The 15,517-nt window shown below is 40.5% G+C and overlaps 1 pseudogene; it reads left to right on the top strand.

The window, feature by feature from the left end:
• The first annotated feature begins 3,248 nt into the window (after positions 1-3,248).
• Positions 3,249-14,301, top strand: LOC103876557 (annotated as a pseudogene).
• The last annotated feature ends 1,216 nt before the right edge of the window (positions 14,302-15,517 follow it).

Below are 15,517 nucleotides of genomic sequence, written 5' to 3'. Positions count from 1 at the left end.
GTAGGACTTCCGTAGTCCTGGAAATATATCTTTTTTGTGCTTCTTGCTAGTACATTACTTCAGATGCTAATATAATGAATGTGCTTATTTCAAGAGACAGTTTTAAAACATAGTTACATTTTATTACTCCTTTAAAAATGCTTCTCACCAATCCCATATCACTGAGAAGTGTGTTGGTCCAATGTTTTATTGAGTGCAGCCCTTGTCCTATTTATGACCCAGGACTGATGCACCAGCCTATAAATGTGATTTCTCTGAAGCAGTGGAGGACAAGGATCTAGCTCCTGTGACAGGAAGACATTTAACACAATCATTTTGCTACTTTAAAAATGCCTCTGTTGCTGGCATCCCAGATAGGAAACAAGGCTTCCCACGGATCATGCGTTTGCTGGAAAAGCACACCATGTTTTGAAGAAGCTAGTTCTAATGGGTGCGAAACATTTTGAATTGCTGAAGTTCTAATGGACTTGAAAAAGCCCCTGGAGAATCAAAGAAGGAACAAAATGATGTAATGGTCTTTAAAAGATAAAATAAAAACAGAATAAAAAATGCTTTAATTTATTTCAGAAACAGATGTCAACTCTCAGTTTTTGTGGATAAAGTTGCCAGATAAACCTTTCTCAGTGTGGGGGTCGGGGGTAGTAGGATTTTGGGCAGAAGGAGGACTAGCAAACAATTAGTGCCATCTAGTGGTTGTATAGAATAAAGAAAGATGTTTTTAGCAAATTGAGAACTGTACTGTAATATCTCAGAAATGTACAAGCAGGCTAAATTACAGTTCTTAGATTAGGCTGGCTTGAGTTTATATCTCCATTTATTCACTAATTAATGAAACTCAAGTGATGTGGCAACAGTTTGAATTAGTTTTGATAATTAAGCCTAAACAGAAAAGAGTTGCGCTCTATATAGGAAATAAGCTCTTTGACATGTTTTAATTTGTCATGTTTCAACAAAGTCCAAGTTAAAACTACCATGATATTTCAGAAGAAAAACCTACATCTATTTCAAAGTATGACAGTGAAAGTTTTCTGTTACCTGTAAACAATAAACACATTCTAAAGTTAGACTACTGAACTGAAGGTGTGTTCAAGAAGAGGAGGACAGAATCCAGTGGTCCAGAAACTTGGATGGAAAAAAATTTACATCTTTATTTTCACTACTGTAAATCCGAAATTTAGCATTTTCTTCAATGAAGAATGTCAGCTGCCAACTACAGTAGTGTTAGCAATACCTGAGACTTCGACACCAAAAGAAATGAGATATTTTCATGTCATTACACGTTGTTCATCTACTAAATAACAGCAATGATCAGACCCTTACATTAGTTCTTGTTATTTAACATGTAATAAAGAAGCAAATATGTTATCTTGTTGTACATTTAGTTTTAAAAACATTTAAATAACTATTTTCACTGTAAGGTATTCGCTTCGTAATCCTATGTATTTTATTTAAGGCATTTATGAGCATTACTCTGACAGGGAGCCTATTGGTTTTGTTAGACTGATGAAGGAGTTCCTGTGCAAAAAGGTAAAGAACCCTGATCTAAAGAGATGGCTCCATCGTGAAGTTGAAACACACACAGCTTAGTAGTTAAGAGCTCAGTCTCTGGATCCAGTGGCTTGGCTTCAAACCCTACTTTCTGGTTGTCTCTTTTATTTAGCCTGTCTGTGCCTCAGTTCACCAATCTGTGACACCCATCTCACAGGAGAGATGTGAGGTTTCAATGAATGGACACCTGTAAAGTGCTGGAGTGAGCACTCAGCCCTTAGGAGTTCTCAGTGAGTCTTAGCTCTTACCATTATTGTCAATGCAATTATTAAGTTTAAAAACTTCTTGCCAAATCACTAAGATAAATGATCTGAATTTGTAATCTAGACTGACAGCAGTTTTGATTAACAAGCATGCTTTACAAGTATTTTTCATTTAGAAAAAATATTCTTGGCCGGGCGCGGTGGCTCACGCCTGTAATCCCAGCACTTTGGGAGGCCGAGGCGGGCAGATCACGAGGTCAGGAGATGGAGACCATTCTGGCTAACACAGTGAAACCCCGTCTCTACTAAAAATAATACAAAAAATTAGCTGGGCGGGGTGGCGGGCACCTGTAGTCCCAGCTACTCGGGAGGTTGAGGCAGGAGAATGGCGTGAACTCGGGAGGCGGAGCTTGCAGTGAGCCGAGATCGTGCCACTGCACTCCAGCCCGGGCGACAGAGCAAGATTCCATGTCTCTCTCTCTCTCTCTCTCTCTCTCTCTCTATATATATATATATATATATACACACACACACACACACACACACACACACACACACACACATATATATATTCTTTATACTTTTAGGCCAATATTTGTAATAACTTTAAGAGTGTAATAGCCTCCCCGCTCTCAGAACCTCAGGTAGTTAAGTGCCCGATTCAAAGTCATATGGATAAAGTGGCTAGAAAGCAAATTAAAATATTTTGGTAATTGTTTTTCACTCATTGAATCTTAAAAACCCCAAAGCTTTAGGCATTCTCCAACTGTACTTAAAAGATAAGGCTTTTTAGAAGTCAAGGAGAATCCATGTCTAGATGTGTAGACAGAACTAGTTTATGAGACTAAGCTAACCCAATTTGAGGGTTAATCCCTCAAATGGGAGGAAGAAAGAATAAACAGAACATTCACACATATGAACCCATCTGATCTTTACAAAACCTTTGAATTGGCCGGGCGCGGTGGCTCAAGCCTATAATCCCAGCACTTTGGGAGGCCGAGACGGGCGGATCACGAGGTCAGGAGATCAAGACCAGCCTGGCTAACACGGTGAAACCCCGTCTCTACTAAAAAATACAAAAAACTAGCCGGGCGAGGTGGCGGGCGCCTGTAGTCCCAACTACTCGGGAGGCTGAGGCAGGAGAATGGCGTAAACCCGGGAGGCGGAGCTTGCAGTGAGCTGAGATCCGGCCACTGCACTCCAGCCTGGGCGACAGAGTGAGACTCCGTCTCAAAAAAACAAAACAAACAAACAAAAAACCACCTTTGAATCATGTTCTTTTTCCCTACAAAAATATTTTAGGTATATACTATGTTTTAAACATTTGAGAAAAGAGGAGTGAACAAGATTTAAACCAAGTCCCTACCCTCATGGAGTTTAATTTCCAAAGACGATGAAGAAACAGGTAAGAATCCCCATTTGGCTGATGCAGAAACAAGTGTTAGGGGATAAACAACCCACTCCCTTAAGTTCATGTAGCTATTACGTCACAGCAGCGGATTCGAACAGAGTTCTTGCTAATGGCACCCCTTTGATAATTCCACTACACTTTCAGCTGCCTGCTGGGAAAAACTCAGGCATGCTTTTAACAGTGAAGGCACCGCAGTAAACAGGCTGCCCCAGCCACATTACAAAAGTGAGTATGACTTTCTGATTTTTGTTTGTCTGGGATGCAATTGGATTTTAGTGGAAAGGCATTGAAATTGGCATCAGAAAATGTGTGTTAGGTTCTTAACTTTGCCACTTCTGAGCACGTGGCTGAATTTCAGTTTTCTCACCCATGCCCTGGTGAGAATTAGAGGCATCTCTTGAGGCTTTTGCAAGGATTAAATAAGCTAATGTTTATGAACATCTAGAAAAGAGGTTGGTCCACAAAAGGAAGGCAATAAATTTGTAGAGATGATGATGCTGAGTGTCTAGTATTATTTACTTGTGGAATTAACCAAAAAGGCATGGTTAATGCCTCATCTCCCCCTTAGGGAAATAGCTCTAGTCCTTGTTTAATTTTGTCTTACACTCTAATATGGGGATGACAGCATTGGCCAAACAGCGTGGTGATTAAGGATTAGCAATAGACCATGCAATGTACCTAGTACAGTTTCCAGCATAGAACCAGCATTCATGAAATTGTAGCAATCATGATTATCACTGTTTATGAGTCTACTAAAGCACACATTCCTAAGACTATAAACTGTGTTACAAATTTGGATTGAGATACTGTTGGTGTTTTTATTACAAAGGCTGAAATGTCTTAATCAAAAATCCTGAAAAAAAATAGAAAACATGGAAAAGACCAGAAAAAACACTAAGAAAGTCAAGTTTAAGGATGGGTCATTTTTCCTTTGTCAATTAGGAGTTCATAAGATTTTAGTAAGTGCCCCTCCAAAAGCATATCATCACATTTCAGTATTTTTCTGGCTTCATATATAATTAGAAATCATGTGTATTCTATAGCTCATGAGGTACTGGAGATCTCTAGGAGAGAAAACATGGTTATGGGGACCAGATTCTTCGGCTGCCTTCAAAATTATCTGATAAATGTAGGTCTAGCTTCATTCATGTACCCGCAAAGGACATGAACCCATTCTTTTCTATGGCTGCATAGTATTCCACGGTGTATATGTGCCACATTTTCTTTATCCAGTCTATCATTGATGGACATTTGGGTTGGTTCCAAGTCTTTGCTATTGTAAATAGTGCTACAATAAACATACGTATTCTCAGCAAACTAACACAGGAACAGAAAACCAGACGCCACATGTTCTGACTCATAAGTGGGAGAGTAACAATGAGAACTCATGGACACAGGGAGGGGAATATCACACACCAGGGCCTGTCTTGGGTTGGGGGTAAGAGGAGGGAAAGTATTAGGACAAATACCTAATGTATGTTGGGCTTAACACCTAGATGACGGGTTGATGGGTGCAGCAAACCACCATGGCACATGTATGCCTATGTAACAAACCTGCACATTCTGCACATGTATCCCAGAATTTAAAGTATAATAACACAAACAAGTTTTTAAAAAAATTATTGTCTTAAGGATGAGCAAAACAAATAATTTTTTAAAATTAAAAAATGTGGGTCTAGCTGGTTGTGGTGGCTCATGACTGTAGTCTCAGCTTCTTGGAGGCTGAGGCGGAAGGATCATTTGAGGTCGGGAGTTTGAGACCAGCCTGGGCAACACAGTGAGACCCCTGTCTCAAAAGAAAACCAAAAAACAATTAAAACAAATAAATGCAGTTTCAGCAGAACTGAATATTTAAAACTGAGAGTTTGGTACTGCAGGCACAGACTGTTGTTGAAGGAAGTTGAGTGGGAAGGGAGTTCTTCATTTCTAAACATTACTTAGGAAACCAGAATTCAATTTAAAATACCTGGCTTCATGTCCTCTTTGCGAAGGTACCTATGCCTAGGGCTGGATCTAGATTTACTTCCAAACTCAAAGCATGTTGCCGTACAAAGGAGTGGGTTGGTGATAATGAACAAGTTATGGACATCATCCTTTCAAGCTTTCTGTTTGGGTGAAGAGTGATTTTCTTCTCCCAAAACACAGATGCATGCACACTTACACACGCACCCCCTTCAATATGCCATCAGCTATTCTAATTGTGGAATAATTGGCAAGATGGAAGCTCAACCTTCACTGCATTCTTCAGGGAGAAACAAGGGGCTTCCTCTGCTAGAGGGAGTTAGTGGCTACATGCTGAGCTATTCTTTTAAATGAAGTGAATTCTGGCTCTGTTTGAGGAAGCTCCTTGGGGAAAAGCCTTGGAGGCTGGGATTGGAGTTTTATAAGAGTTGCTCGCTCCAGGATGCAATCAGAGTTCCCAACCCTCCCTCCTGGCTGCTACCCGGAACTCCCCTCTTCTGAAATCATTGCCTATTTCTGCTCCTTCTGAGCTGCTCCCAGCTTAATTAGAGCACTCTTCCCTCCCTCACCAGACCCAACAACAGATCTCTTGGTCTCTAATTATGACTCTGGTTAAATTGCCCAGCGGGAGGTTGGTTGCCCAAAGCCTGCTTCTGTTCTGCTGCCCTTCATTGCCCCTCCACAGGTGAAAGACCTTACTGCAGTTAACCCTTGAGGTTTAGACTCCATCTTAGGGGAAAACATACAATTAAAGCTATCAGAAAATTATGACAGTCAGGCTTACAAGCAGATAGGTTGAAGGAGAAGAAAGAGGAGGAGGAGGCAGAAAGGGAAGGGCATATCGTAAAGTTTGGAGTAAATGTTTTTATTTGAATCTTAAACATAGGTAATTATGTTGAAAAAGATATTGCTTACGCAATTTTTGTTTCAGTGGATTAAGGAACACCAAATAGTTTATTCAATTGTTCAGAGTAAGAGCATCTTTCAATCCTCATCCTCTAGTGAATTGCACAATTCCGCATTTTTACATGGTGTGGAGAGTATCATCAGCACTCTCATCAGAGCTTCTGACATACACTCACAGGAACACAAGAACCAGGTTCTCCTTATGCCTGGATGCCCTTTGGCTGTAATTTGGGTGCCTTAGAGAATTGAGTAATCTCCCTTGCCCAACACTACAGTTAACCAGTCAATCACACGGGTTTGAGTTACATTAATTCTTGTACATGTTCTGTGTGTACCTCATCTATATTTCAACACAGTCAGATGAACCTCACAGGCCTTAGCAATACATTGCATATTCAGGTGATTTTGGTGGAGGCAGAGTTTTGCAGGCCCCTGGATCCTTAGGAAAAAGCTAAGAAGGCAAATTGGTCCTTGGCACCTTCTCCAATGCCCTGAAGGGCTCCCTGCCCACACCTTCTTTAAAGACCTTTAGGAACCAATATGATTTCTTGTCTGTACCGGTCAAGGCTGCCTCTTTACAACAGCTGAAGCGGTGTCATTTGATTGATTGTTACTGTGCATGTGAATCACCTGGGGGTCTTGATAAACCACAGATTCCGCTTGAGTAGGTGTGGGGTGTGTGGGGGAGACTGCATTTCTCATACACTTCCAGGTGCCGCTGATGCTACTGGTCCTTCCTGGACCACACTTTAAGTAGCAAGGCAATCAAAACATCTGATTGGAGGGGTTCCTTTTAATTAAAGTGTAAAAGAGTGTTAGGCCCAACACAGCTGGTTTTTGCATGTTAATGGGAATTGTATTTTTTTCTAGCAGCCCTTGGAGATTTCAAGAAGAGCAGTGGAGTGAACCATAGGCTTCCTTTAGAGCTTCCTTTTCTATAGTGATGAGGTGGGAGGGACAGAGTTAATTTCTGGAGAATTGCAAAGGTGTTTCTTTGGCTTTCAGTCTCCTTTCTGTGTACCTTTCTCTCTTCCCCTACTTGGTTCTTTTTTTTTTTTTTTTTGCATACTCCTTTTCTACTGTGTGGTTCAAGGACATGAAAAAGGTTCCAGTTTTGTGATATTAATACTTAAATATTCCTTTACATGATAAAAATATTTATACATTCTTGATATTGGATGGCTTCCTGTCCCAATATTACCACAGAATTTAGGTATCCATATGGCCTATTTCTCAACGAAGTGCTTAAGGAGCCGGTATTAACTTCCCAAAACTGGTAAAACTTCAATAATTTTAAAGATAAAAGCCCAGTTAAAAAATTGATTTAGAAGTTTGTGCTGTTATAAATTGATCAATATTTACTTAATAAAGATTTTTCCTCTAGTATGAAGATTACTGGATTGGAGCCAAGAGAGTTTCATTCTGGATCCACCTCTAAGGTCTCACAGCTGTGAGGCTGTGAGCAATAGCAATAGAAACTACATCTCAGTGTTCCCAGTTGTCAAACCTGTTTATTAGTTGAACAAACATTTATTGAGTACTTATTATGTGGTTGTTAAACATCTAGTAACTACCCAATGTTTAAGTATTGATTAAGTTCTTATGTATTTTTATGAGATGGGGTTTTTTTGAAGTTGCATGTATTTGCTTTTAGGAAGTGATTTAGGCACATGGAGTAATAGCTGTGGTTCTTGCTCTGTGATTTTTGACGTGGCGAGAGGCAGCCCCATCCTATTTCATGTTGCTTTCCTAAATCTGAGATGATGTCTGGAAGCCTTGAAGACTCAGCAGGCTAGTTCTTGTAGCAACTTTGCCTATTGGGTGATGGCCAAGGAAGGTGTCCAGTTGCACATAAATAAACTGTGTCTAGTGAGTGGGGCTGTTATAAGTTGGGTGGGCTACACTGCCAGGGATTCTGGCACTGGCCAAGAGACAATGTTGAAGAGACCTAGTACCAGATGGAAACAGGTTAGGGGGCTTTTTTTCCAGCCAAAGGGCCCATACCAGACCCAATGAATGGAGCAATGTGCAGTGCCAGAAAGGTCAGCCACATCATGGCTCTGGAGGATATGTACATTGGTACCTCTGACAGCAGCTGAGAATAAAGGGCACAAGCTACCACCTCCCAGGGGACGGATGAGGGCAAGGACATGGCAAGGTGTCAAATCCCTGCCAAATGGGATATGATGGTTTTAGGCAAAGCTCCAGAGCCAGCAGTGGACTGGAGTACTAAGTAGGAAATGAAGGCTGAAGTCTGGTTAGAGTACAGGGCTGCAGCCTGGTACTCAGTGTTCATCAGACACCAGGCCTACAACTGGAAGAGGGATTCCAGACTCCACACACTGGTGTTAATCCCTGCCCTGGCCAGGGCTGGCTGACTCAGAGCCTGGGCAGGGTAGTGTCTATAATTGACCAGGACTGGGAAGCCAGGGATTGTAAGAGACGGATCAGTAGAGGAGCTCTGCTGGTAGGCTCAGTCCCAACATTGCCACCTCCACCCCACCCCTTCTTGGGGCTTTACATGATGCCAGTGGGGAACCAGTTCCTTGACTCATGAAGGTTTCGTAAGCTCCAAGAGTAATTTCTAAACTGTAAACGCTTCTGAAAGATGTAGCATCTTAAGCCCTGCCTCCCTTTTTCTTACTGAAAATTCTGGCACAAATGTATTGTCAATGCCCTTTAGTCAGAGACCACCAGCGATACAGCCATAGTTAGACAAGTTGGGTTGATTCCCCACTGCAATGAGGAAAAACATACTATGGAGATCTGTGGGACATATCTATAAGAAGGGGTTAAAAATGACTTATTATAGGATCTGGACTTTGGACGGATGATTTTGAGGATGATCTAAAGAAGCAGGACTTTGTTCTAGAGTGGCTGCTGTCAGGGAGAGGGGACAGTTCTGTGATTAGGTGTCTGAATAAGTCTTATCTATGGGGAAGATAATCTAGATTGAGGATAAAACTGAAGAAGTGACAGTCGATCATATTCACCAGAAGAGACCAGGATGTTTGCTATTTGATGGACTGCACAATGACTATATTTTTATCTTTTCTTAGGTAAAATTATGAAGAGGTCCTGCTTTGCCTCACTTTATGATGGCCTCAGAGTGACCATGTCTGATGTCAGTGTCTGTGAGATTGTTCATGAACAACAGGAGGCAGGAGACACCATGGCCCACCAGTGTGTGCTAGACCAGCTCCTAACCATACCTCTGCCCAACTGTAAGTGCCAGGCCAGCTCCCAGAGGTCAAGGACTGCTTTTCTGTCCCTCAGTATATCTGGCCCATCTATTCCTAGCAGGTTAGAAGAAACAGGATTTCATACACACACACACACACACACACACACACACACACACAGAGAGAGAGAGAGAGAGAGAGAGAGAGAAAGAGAGAGAGAGAGAGAAACATACATAGATACACAAATAAATAGATAGTCAAAGTTTGGGGAACAGGGGAAACTCACATTCTCATGCTAACATTTTACTGTCAGTAAACACACTTTATTTTGCCTTTATGAAGTATAATACATCCCATGATACTTCATTAATCTCACTCAGATATTGTTAATTACATTTTGCAAAGGGAGAAATGGTAGCATAGAAAGAAAAGTTATCACAGATCATGCAAAAGGCAAATCAGGCTAAACTAGAAGCAACACATGCTAAGCTTCTACAATTATAAGCTGGTAGTTGGTTACTAAAGTCATGCAAATAATGCACCCAGGAGCATGGTGGTTGCAGTTGATAATCAGAATGATGATACGCTTCAGGGTTAGAAATATATCATAAGCATACCCGACTTTTCTTTAGTACTGATATTTTTATTCTTTAGCATCATATAACTCATATCATCATTATACATAAACATTTTCTTGAGCCAACTTACAGTTGCAACCAGTTTTGATCTCTCAAAGAATCCCTTGAGTCTACTCTTCAACCTGTTAAGAAGCATACCCGCAATCCAATTTCTTTCCATTTTCGTTTTCTTCATTACACTATATGCCACTTGAAAGCAAGAACAGTGTTCTCATGATATTTCACTAGAGTGGAATATTAAATGACTACAGCTGAATGATTCTTATTTATTTTTCAAGGAGGCATATCCATGCAGGACCAAGATATCATGACAAATTCAGAATCTCATGATCACTGCAATTGTCATTGTAACTCCCAAATTCCTTGATCTTAAACAACAATTCTCTGTTGATTAAAAGAAAATATTCACAAAGGATAGGACTTAAACACAAATGTTTATAGCAGCTTTACTCATAATAGCTTAAATTGGAAAACAATTCAAATGTTCATCAGCAGGTACCTGCATTAACAAGATGTGGTATCTCCATCTAATGGAACAGTACTCAGCAATACAAAGGAAGTACTGATTAATAAATACATCAGTGTGGATAATGCTCAGAAACATTATACTGAGTGAAATAAACCAGACACAAAAGATTATATTCTGTATGATTCCATTTATGTGAAGCTCTAAAAATGACATCTAATCTATAGGGACAGAAAGCAGACTAGTAGCTGCCTGGATCTGGGGCTGGGGGTGAGAGGCTGATTAACTGAAAAGGGCACAAAAGAAGTTTTTGAGGTGATTAAAATGTTCTAGGTCAGGCATGGTGGCTCATGCCTGTAATCCCAACACTTTGGGAGGCTGATATGGGAGGATCACTTGAGCCCAGGAGTTTGAGACCAGCCTGGGCAACACGGTATCTAGACCAAAAAAAAGCCCATATCTAGACAAAAAAACAAAAACAAAAACAAAAAAAACAAATTAGCCAGTCATGATGGTGCACATCTGTGGTCCCAGCTACTCAGGAGGCTGAGGTAGGAGGATGGCTTCCACCTGGGAGGTCGAACCTGCAGTGAGCCATGATTGGTCCACTGCACTCCAGTCCGGGTGACAGAGTGAAACCCTGTCTCAATAAAACACACAAAACAAAACGAAACAAAAAATGTTGTATATCTTGATTGTGGTGGTGCTTAAACAGGTATACATATTTGTCAAAACTCATTGAACACTACAGCTAGAATTGGTGAATTTTATTATACGTGGATTATACTTCAAGAAAGTTGATTTAAAGAAAGTCTCCCTTGCTGCCCTTTAGAGTGAAGCTTCCAAAAGATTCTCTGTACCTTAGCTTCAATTCCTTTCCCCTGATTGTCTTTAGAAGAAAAGACTTATCAGTGTCATCAGTGGCCTCAATGTCGTAACTCCAGTGGTCAACTGCATGTCCTCATCTCACAGGACCTCTCAGCGGTGTTTAACAGAGTTGTCTACTCCCTCTCATGTTCCCGGGTCACTGGCAGCTTTTCCTCAGTCTCTCTCTGGTTCTTCATCATTTTGGCATTAAATTTTGGAGGCTCACCCCTTGATGATCCATCCAGTCTCAAGGGTTAAAATACCATGTCTATGCTGATGACTTCCAGGGTTGTATTTCCCAGGTAGACATATGCCCTGCACTCCAGATTTATATAACCAAGTCCTTACTCAACATCCCCACTTTGGTATCTAACTCACACTCAGCATGTCCTGCTCTGAAGTCCTGGTTGCCGTAGTGTCTCCCCCATGCCTTTGCTTAGCAAACCTACCTTTCCCACTGTCCTCCTTACTTAGCAAAGGCCAACTCCATCCTTTAGTTCTTTAAGACAAAATTGTGAAGTTATTTCTGGCTTCTTTCATATCGCACATTAATCCCAATTAAATTCTGTTTACTCTATTTCAGAAATACATCTGGAATCCAGCAACATCTATCAGTCTTATTTTAATGCAAGCTGTAGTTGTTTTTTGCCTGGATGATTGCAATAATCTCCTACTTGATGCTCTTTGATGAGTAAACTCTTGGGTTTATGCTCTCCTATAGTCTAATTTCCACACTGAAATGAGCATAATGCTTTTACGATACACGTGAGATCACGTCACTCTGCTGAAATCAAATGTGTTAAGTCTAATGCTTGAAGCAATGTTTTTAGAATAACCCAAAAGGCCTAATATGATCTGACCTCCTATTCCTCCCCTTTGCTCACTCTGTTCTAGCTCTACTCGCCACCTGGCTATTCCTGGAATGTACCAGACATCCTTGTACCACAGGAGCTTTGCATTTCCTTTCCTCTCTGCCTGGAGTGCATTCCCTCAGACATCCACATTGCTCATTTCCTCACTGTATTATTACTTTGCCCTAATGTCTTCTTCTTAGGAAAAATCTCTGATGGCCCTCTTTAACATTGCAGCCCTTCTGTTTTAGTCCATTTTGTATTGCTATAACAGGATACCTGAGGCTGGGTAATTCCTTTTAAAAAAGAGGTTTATTTACCTCAGGGTTCTGCATGCTGGGAAATACAAGAGGCATGGTGCCAGCATCTGCTTGGCTTCTGGTAAAGACCACGTGCGGGATCAAAACTTGATAAAGAAAGGGCCTTCTTTCTCTTCATGTGTGCAGAGAGACCAAAGAGAAGGAAAAATCTTGCTTTATAATAACCCAGTCTCATGCGAACAAATCTATTCCAGAAAGAACTGAAATAATCCATTTCATCAAGACCTAATCCAGTCTTGCCAGAGCAAGAACTCATTCACTACTGCAAGAAGGGCACCAAGCCATTCGTGAAAGATCCACCCCCCATGAACCAAACACCTCCCAATGCGTCCCACCTCCCCACACCACTACATGGGGGATCAAATTTCAACAGGACTTTTGGTGGAAATAAACATACCACATGCAAGAGCACCTTCCATGCCCCATCGATCCAGGTAGTCTCTATTTTCTTTCCTGTTTTATTTTTCATAGCATTTATCACTATCTGATATACCCTATATTTAACTTATGCATTTCTTTGTTGTATACTTTTTTCCACTTGAAAAAAATCTTTTCCATCCATTTTTTGTGGTGTTCTATCTGCAGAGTCTAGACTACAATGTCTGGTACACAGGAGACTCAATGAATTTATAGTTAATTAATGAATGGGAGGAAACTGAGCATGAAATGACTAAGTGAATTGAAAAACATTGAGAGAGAGAGAGAATTGCTTTTTTAAAAACAATTACATTGAATTTTGATATGATTTTATACTATAGAATTACTTTAAAATTTACTTCTGGGAAATTCACATATATGAATAATAAATTTCTCCACATTGGCACAATGGTTATAGAATTAGATACCATTTCTAAGTTGATTGACTTCAGCAAAGTGTTCTGAAAATTTCCCAAGTATGATCACCGACTAGTCAATTAATTCTCCAGTGTCAAGGAGTTTGTGATCACTGATGAAAAAAGAACAGCTATTCTCTATCAGTCTCTGAAATAACTATATTTTTTCTTTCTTATTATTTCCATGTAAGAAAACTGAAAGAATGCTCTGTGATAAAGAGATTGGTATGATATTTCAGCCAGTTTCTCCAAACAGGAGTGCTTGATGACGAGGCAAAAGATTTCCAGTCTTGTGTCTCCCTGGGCATGGGGTGATCTCTGGATGAGAAGTTGTAAACCTGGATGGCACTGTTGTGAGAATGTTCCTGAACTACACATAGAGGTATAAAAACAAAAACAAAACACCCTTTTCACAAGATGGTGCTGAAGGCAAAGAAGAAAGCTCCTGCCCCTCCTAAAGCCAAAGCCAAAGCCAAAGCAAAGGTTTTGAAGGCCAAGAAGGCAAGGTTGAAAGGTGTCCACAGCCACAAAAAAAAAAAAAAGAAGATCCGCATGTCACCCATCTTCTGGTGACCCAAGACCTTGCGACTCTGGAGGCAGCCCAAATATCCTTGAAGGAATGGCCCCAGAAGAAACAAGCCTGACCACTGTGCTGTCATCACGCTTCCGCTGACCACTGACTCTGCCATGAAGAAGACAGAAGACAACAACACACTTGTGTTCAATGTGGATGCTAAAGCCAACCAGCTCCAGATCACACAGGCTGTGAAGAAGCTCTGTGAAGAAGCTTTATGACATTGATATGCCCAAGGTCAACACCCTGATTAGGTCTGATGGAGAGAAGAAGGCATATGTTCGACTGGCTCCTGGTTACGATGCTTTGGATATTGCCAACAAAATTGGGATCATCTAAACTGAGTCCTGCTGGCTAATTCTAAATGTATCTATATATCTATAGATATACATCTTTTCACCAGAAACAACAACAACAACAGCAATAAAAACTACTTGCGAGATCCACAGTGCTTTAAAAATGAGTGAGCAAATACTTAAAATGTGGTTTTAGAGTAGGAGGTTTAAGCCTGTACACAAATAAAAGAATAGTTTTGACATATTCTTGTGATTACAGTGAACAGTTTTTTTTTTTTTCTAACAATAAGCCTGCTCAGGTGTGCCGTTTGTTCAGTGTGTTGTAACATGCTATGTAGGGCTCCAGACCATGTGGGTTTTCTTGGTAATTACCTTACTGAAAACCAGATCACTTATTGTTTGGATGTCAGCTACCTGAGAGTGTGCCAAATAATTCTGAGCCCACTGAGTATTGCCAAGAACGCTTTCCTGATAGAGGCGCCTGCATTTTTCATGTCACACGTGCAGCCAGGGTGGGCAAACTGGTTCAGGGAAAGAAACTTCATTCCATCATACAGCAGGCCTCCCTGGATCCACCCCAATCCCTGTTAGGGAAACGCCAAGCTGAGCATTTTCTCTGATGTGCTGGTGCTCAGGAGCCTTCAACCAAGAGAAACAAATAATCTGACATGCGTCCTCGCCCATCTCCTCTGCTTCTAAAGCACTATCATCATCATGACAACACGAAACTTGATATTATAGAAAGCAGAGCGTTTTTGAAAACTTGAATACGAATATATGTATTGACTGGTGGAAAAACTAGCCTGAAGAGATGCTTATTAGTGTTTCATGGAGAAGGGCAGTTGAAAGTGAGGAGTTTAGTTGCTGGGTGAAAATCTGCTTCAACCTTCTACTTGTTCATTAATCTCTCTAAACTCATTTTCTTCTTCCAAAAATGGGAATACAATAGTAATTACATACATAAAATAGTAATAGTAATATGAGAGTAAAAAAGTTGTCTTTAGGACTAAATGAGGAAGAATACAGGTAGTAGTATCTGACAAGGAACCACTCATTAGTTCCAAATTAACTAATGTTTGTTGAGAGTTTATATTATCAAACAGGTTCAGAAGTCCAACTATAGCTAGATCGGTGTTTCAGTTGACAAAACAACTTTTCTAATCTCCTAATCTCTCTCATACTGGGTGTCTTCATTTGCAATCCTCTCAAGGTGCTGATAACAGTGCCTTGTGCACAGAGATTAGTAAACATTAGTTAAAACTATTATTATTGTTCTAAGCTCTGAGAGTTAGGAGACAAACATCATCCAACAGGTAAACTATTTTAAGTGCTTACCAAGTACTGGGGTAAGAGTGAGGAAAGTGGAAGAACTTAAAACACAGAAACTGTAATATGGTTGTTGAGGCAGACTTGTACATATTTGTACACTCCTGGGCCACAAGACCAATTTTTTTTTTTCT

The sequence above is a fragment of the Papio anubis genome, chromosome 10 (genome assembly GCF_008728515.1).
Source record: "Papio anubis isolate 15944 chromosome 10, Panubis1.0, whole genome shotgun sequence".
Classification (NCBI taxonomy): Eukaryota; Metazoa; Chordata; class Mammalia; order Primates; family Cercopithecidae; genus Papio; species Papio anubis.
The sequence above is the reverse complement of the archived record's forward strand: the minus strand, read 5'-3'. Positions and strand labels throughout refer to the sequence as shown.